Below are 7,456 nucleotides of genomic sequence, written 5' to 3' on the forward strand. Positions count from 1 at the left end.
TATATCTGATGGTGCGAGTCATAAGTTCTTGAGCCGACGAATATGATGCTCACACTTTCCGACTAAAGGGTTCAGTTCCGCTGCCAGATGTTTCGCGAGATTATACGTTGGTGCCGCAATATTACTCACAATACGCGCCAGTGGCACATTATCCTTGTGAATTTTGGGCAGTCCGTATAGCCTGGGAGGTACGGGCGCCTGTGTACGTAGTCTCTTAGCAAGCACATCGGAGATCGTGCTGTTTTTGAGGAGCTCCAAATAGGAAGATTATTGAAGAGGCATAAAGTTAAATGTGTCTTTCGTCCGCCGGAAAAACTCAGAGCTCTCTTGGGCTCATCTAAGGACAGCCTTGGCCTAAGAAGACCTGGTGTTTACGAGATTCCTTGTAGCTGCGGCATGTCGTACATCGGACAAACTTGTCGCACTGTAGAAGAGAGATGTACTGAACACCGACGCTACACTCGTCTGGAGCAACCAGAAAAGTCTGCAATGGCCGAGCATTGTCTCAGTACAGGCCATTCTATGAATTATCAACATACCAAAATTCTCGCATCGACGAGTTCGTACTGGGACAGTGTTATTAAGGAAGCAGTGGAAATACGTAGCTCGACGAATCTTGTAAACAGAGACACGGGCTTTCGGCTTAGTACAGCTTGGGATCCAGCACTGGCTATATTGAAGTCGCTTCGAGCAGAGAGGAGTACTATTAGTCATAAGACTGATGACGATTCGCCAGCAACATAAATATTCTGTTGACAACGGGAAGATAATCAAGGGCGCCTACGTGGACGCGCATTTTTGCTTGCGGCTTCCGACAGAGGTCGCTGGGGCGGCCGATGGCAGCGCAGAGCAGCGGCGGCAGCCTCCGCGCGTGCGCCGAAGTCTTTGGTTCTTCATCCTGTAGGTGGCGTTGAAGTACTTCCAGCTATCGGTTGATATCGTCGCTATTGGCCATCGAATTTGCCGCCTCCACGCACGCGCACTTCCTACCTAAGACTGGCATAAATAGGGGGCTCTGGTCCTGCCTTAGCAGTGTATTCGTCGCACCTGAAGATGTCGGCCAGTTGCGCTGACGAAATATTGCGGACTTTTCACTATGACATCCGACGTCTCGCCCGAGAACCATATATACAATATGTCCATTGGGAAAGCCTCAAGCAACACTGCAGACTATGATGCTTACATTCTAATGGCAGGAATAAGAAAGACAAATGTGAACAGCCAGGCTTCTCTTAGTTGTTGTTTAAAAAATTTGAAGGCTGCACCTTCTTTCACTGCACAAGTATTTACACCCGAAATCTCTGAATCTTTATCAACACATCAAATATTTTTAGTAACCGAGTGCGTGTTAGATGTGCTTGCTTGTATGAATGAGTGTGTTTCCTTTGCTGAGGAAGGCTTTGGCTGATAGCTGCATGTGTGAGAGGCTTTTTGTTCTGCCTGTCTGCGACTATATGGGTCATCTTTATGGTGAGTAGCAATCTATCCTATTCCTTATATCTGTTTATCTTCTTCAGTTATCATTTTCTGGATGCATTTTTCACTTTGCTGTCAACCGCACTGAAAACTATTTGATTCCTAACCGCTGCATTTCTGTCTTTGACAATAATATGGAACTGAGCTAGAAATTCAATCTGGTTTTCAATTTATTGTTTCTCAGTTTGAGTACTGTTGGCAGATTCTTTCATAAATTTCAGATCGCAAAAAGGCTTCGACGAAGGCTTCGGATTTCTCCAAATTACACTTTTATCGCCTTTGTCAGCCACAGCAGTATGATTCAAAAGTATGACTGATGAGAAGAATATACACTCCTGGAAATTGAAATAAGAACACCGTGAATTCATTGTCCCAGGAAGGGGAAACTTTATTGACACATTCCTGGGGTCAGATACATCACATGATCACACTGACAGAACCACAGGCACATAGACACAGGCAACAGAGCATGCACAATGTCGGCACTAGTACAGTGTATATCCACCTTTCGCAGCAATGCAGGCTGCTATTCTCCCATGGAGACGATCGTAGAGATGCTGGATGTAGTCCTGTGGAACGGCTTGCCATGCCATTTCCACCTGGCGCCTCAGTTGGACCAGCGTTCGTGCTGGACGTGCAGACCGCGTGAGACGACACTTCATCCAGTCCCAAACATGCTCAATGGGGGACAGATCCGGAGATCTTGCTGGCCAGGGTAGTTGACTTACACCTTCTAGAGCACGTTGGGTGGCACGGGATACATGCGGACGTGCATTGTCCTGTTGGAACAGCAAGTTCCCTTGCCGGTCTAGGAATGGTAGAACGATGGGTTCGATGACGGTTTGGATGTACCGTGCACTATTCAGTGTCCCCTCGACGATCACCAGTGGTGTACGGCCAGTGTAGGAGATCGCTCCCCACACCATGATGCCGGGTGTTGGCCCTGTGTGCCTCGGTCGTATGCAGTCCTGATTGTGGCGCTCACCTGCACAACGCCAAACACGCATACGACCATCATTGGCACCAAGGCAGAAGCGACTCTCATCGCTGAAGACGACACGTCTCCATTCGTCCCTCCATTCACGCCTGTCGCGACACCACTGGAGGCGGGCTGCACGATGTTGGGGCGTGAGCGGAAGACGGCCTAACGGTGTGCGGGACCGTAGCCCAGCTTCATGGAGACGGTTGCGAATGGTCCTCGCCGATACCCCAGGAGCAACAGTGTCCCTAATTTGCTGGGAAGTGGCGGTGCGGTCCCCTACGGCACTGCGTAGGATCCTACGGTCTTGGCGTGCATCCGTGCGTCGCTGCGGTCTGGTCCCAGGTCGACGGGCACGTGCACCTTCCGCCGACCACTGGCGACAACATCGATGTACTGTGGAGACCTCACGCCCCACGTGTTGAGCAATTCGGCGGTACGTCCACCCGGCCTCCCGCATACCCACTATACGCCCTCGCTCAAAGTCCGTCAACTGCATATACGGTTCACGTCCACGCTGTCGCGGCATGCTACCAGTGTTAAAGACTGCGATGGAGCTCCGTATGCCACGGCAAACTGGCTGACACTAACGGCGGCGGTGCACAAATGCTGCGCAGCTAGCGCCATTCGACGGCCAACACCGCGGTTCCTGGTGTGTCCGCTGTGTCGTGCGTGTGATCATTGCTTGTACAGCCCTGTCGCAGTGTCCGGAGCAAGTATGGTGGGTCTGACACACCGGTGTCAATGTGTTCTTTTTTCCACTTCCAGGAGTGTAGATGCACCACTGCTGATCTCGTTGATGAACTTTAGCTTGTATACTTGAGCAGTTTATCCATCACAGCCTCACTTACAACTTAAGGTACAGCTGTCAAGTATACATTGCAGTAATTGTGTTTTTCACCACATCATCAACCTTACTTAAAATGCTCAAGCAATGTCTACAGTTGCACTTTTGCAGTGGTTTCAGTTACAGTGATACTCGATTTTAACACATAACAATATTTTTTACCCAACAGTATTTTGGGGTATGATGGATACACCGATGTACAGCAATTCTTATCTGTCACATCTCGTACCACGAGATATGTTGCCTTAGACAATTACCTGAGATAGCTCTGATATTAGTCGGCGGTTATCTCGTTTAGCGCTGGTTTCTGTTCATCATTATGTGCCTCTGGTATTTGCCCACTCGCTAGAGTGTATTTGTTGTAACCATTTTCAGTAATTGATTGGCGACTCCATGGAGTTAGTCAGTAAACTGGAGGCTGCAGGGGGACCAACCACACAAATATTCATTTGCATGGTTTTCACCAGATCGCACGCGAATAGTCCAGTCTGACATTTGGAAACTTACCCTGCAATTTTTCATGCAGGTAGAATACACAAAAGAAATGCACAGTCAAAATTTAACTTATAAGGGGCATTGCTAGTATCTTTTTAAATACTAGAAATTACAAAGAACCGCTTATAATAGCGGTATGTACAGTTCTTCCTGCCTAGCCCTCGAATCGGCGAAAAAGCGGACATCTTCGTGACAAGATGATGTAGCGTTGCGTAGCGCTAAGTCCAAACTGAAAAAAGTGAATTTTAAAGATCTGAAATCATATAAAAATACCTCAAACCATTAATTTTTCGAATAACTTGTAGTTCATAATGACAGTTAAACTGTAGCACAAATAATTGTTGCACAAGTGATTAGCATAGGAAACAAAATCAAGGCAGTGTATGGTGTTCCATTACAGGCGGCTTCCACCAAATAGGACTATTGCTGACATTAAATATGTTATAATAATGTCTGTAGCACTTTTCTTTCGACAATTATTGGATAATGTATATATTGCTAACAATGAAATAGTTCCTTGTTCATATTTGGCTAACAAGGAAACAGGTCCTTGTTTATTCACTGTAGTCAGTACAAAAACGCTAAGTGTCTATTGGTTGACGGAAACAGACATTCTCCTTCCGCCAGGCACACTTGATAAAAGGAAAATTAATGCATTCAGAGATCTCACAGTAATTGCTAGCTTCATTTAGACAGGACTGGAATGGAGTCAGAAATGGCTGTGGTCACTGTACTGCATATTGTTCTGTGACCATGTGTACTTGGTCAAATTCGTAAACTGTGGCAACGCAAACTGTCAAAGGCGAAATGACTGAAGTTTAACAATACTTTTCCGTTGATAATCTTTACATGACAAATAGCTATCGGAAATTATATTGTCTGACAATTATCTGAAAAATACTTTACACCTAAAAACTTTTCTAATTGTGAGAGGCTGAATCACAATATTAGTCTCGGGTGGAATCTGAATTATGTAACAGCATTTCCGTCGCTCTCCAAAAGACAACTGTGCCATTGTGTCCAACCCAAGAGTCCAACAAAAGCAATGAATTATTATCCGCAAAAGGTAAGAAGAAATTTCGCATGTAACATTGAAAATTATTCCCTCCCGTTTTTTCAGATTTTGCTACATCGATTACAGGTCTTTTTCTAGTAAACACTCCTTTTTAAAATTTTTCATCGTAATTCACCTTTATGTACCTGAAGACAGAGATAACGTTGTGGAAAAAGCAATCCACTGATACTTATTACTTGTATTGTTGTATACAAATGTGTCACAGCATTCATCGATGGCACAAGCAACTCTGTCTTCTTTTCACTTGAAGTGATAAAGTGCGTTTTACCTGAAATGTGTCTGGCTTTATACGCAGCTTCCGATTTATGTCACCTACAAATGACCTATTAATGACCTCTCCTCTAGACGTTTACTTAAACTTCGTAGTTTTGAGACTTCCTTTTCTGTATATTTTCCTAAATCTGTTTGACAAGGCCAAAGAAGCCTGTAAATCAGTACTATATGCACAAACTAAGTTGGCAATCAACGTGGTAGCTGATGGGAGCGACTGTAAATTGGAAATGTGTTTACGATCGCTCCCACCAGCCACAGTGCCGAATATCAATTTAGTTTGCATGTACAGTAATGTTCATCTCACTTGCAGTTCAGAGCAGCCAATCTTGTAAATATCCCTCAGTAATGGTGCACCGTTTCTCACAAGCAGTTCTAAGTCTTTTAAATGTGTTTTCTTTCACACTTTTGCGAGTTTCATTTTGGCACACATCTTGTATTTTTTGTTAATTTTTCTTCCACTTATACAATTCATGTTCAGATTTTACAAACCGAAACTGTCTTGGTGCACTGCCTAAATCTAAGCGTTTTCTTCCTCCTTCATTTAACCTTTCCTTTGTTACTGAAAGCTACTGCTGTATGTATTATCTTGTCCTTGGAACATACTCTGTTTCTGTACTGGACTTTAATTAGCACAAAAATCATCGTTTGAACCACAATTCACACAATTACTTGAGTTATTTATTGTTTCTGCTAATGTTTCCACAACTTCTAAAATATTTTTGACATCACTGAAACAAGTGTCTAAGAAATCAACTAAAAAACAACACATATGTAGGTCTTCAAGAGAAGCAGGTGATATTCATACCTTGTTCTTCAAATTTTAACTTTGTAGGGCTGAAAATATTAATTAAATTCGACATTACTGTGAAACTTTGGAACCTGCACAAAGACAGATGCTATTAGCAAGCCTGTGCCAATAAATCTCAAAGAAAATGAATTCAGTTTTATCTCTATTGTTAACACTTAGCGATACCACAAAGGTATCTGCTATTTATTATGGATATTAAATGAGGTGCAAATTTGAGCAAATAGTAACTGTGAATAATTCTGTCACACAAATCATCAACTGAAACGGAAATTCGCTGTACAAATTACGAAACTGTTCGGTAGTGTCGCCAAATGTGGAATAATTCTGACCACACATCTTCCTTCAGTCCTTTGTCTGGGTTGCTGTTATGTGACTAAGCTATTCAATAATGCAAAAGTGTTATTGTCACACACTCATACAAAGCACAAAGTGTTGAAATGAATGATAATACAAACACAGACCATACTCTTCACAAATGTAATTGATGTGACGAGCCACTGTTTATTGGAAATGGCTAATTGGTCACATTAAATCCTGTCTAGTCACCGAATATGGGGTGTGTAGGAAACCTGCTTTCTCGGATCGCTAGACAACAATTCAAGCAAACTGTATTAATGAGTTTTATTATAAAAAATTTGAGAATTATGTAGATTTGTTGCAAGCAAAGGGCGACAGACAAAATAAACAAGCTCTTCAGTATATACAATTACTAATAGAAGTGAAGTAATACAGTTAATGCTTCTATTCAGCTCGCTAGTGTTAAAGCTTCTCTTCGACTGGGCTGTGACCAGTCGGGCGCGGCGCTTATGTCCTCTTGACATTGAGGCTGCTGCTGTTACATTGTCATCTTGGAGAGGAGTCGGTCAGTGTGCAATTGGCTGACGTTGTCTCACAGCCCTCTCTGCTCTATTGTCCCAACTGGCGTGCCGGCGCTTGACTTTATGCCGTAACACGTCACGTTTCTGTTGAGCCTGGTTCCATCTCAGCCACAATTTCGGCAAAATTAATAGCAATAGCTTTTCTTTAGCAGCAGTTGGCTAAAAGGAACTGCCTACGTCCTCAGACAGTTATGACAGCGCAGCCACTACTTGACTGCCAGTACCTGCAGTCTTACATCTTGCACAAGGTCGAATATTTTCCTATGTTTGTAGGTTCATGAAAGGGAAGCAGATTCTGAAACAGGAATTATTCAAAATGTTCATCACAGAATTATTCAAAGTACATTGTTTATTGACTAATCTTCAGTTTAGTAACTAAGCTATTGTTTAATCGCTTGTTAATTAACTTATTATATTTCACAATTATTTCCACAGCATTGTGGATTATTGGATAGTAATTGTCTATTATGTTTCGATTAAGATAGTAGGAGAGCCATTTACAGAAGTACAGTCATACAGAGGAAATTTTCTATCCAACAATTTCGTTTAATACCGACTGTAGTTTCGTTTTAAATCAATATATTAGGGACTTTCAAAAAGAAACGGGCTGGAGGTATAATTACAG

Source organism: Schistocerca cancellata, chromosome 12 (genome assembly GCF_023864275.1).
Source record: "Schistocerca cancellata isolate TAMUIC-IGC-003103 chromosome 12, iqSchCanc2.1, whole genome shotgun sequence".
Taxonomy (NCBI): Eukaryota; Metazoa; Arthropoda; class Insecta; order Orthoptera; family Acrididae; genus Schistocerca; species Schistocerca cancellata.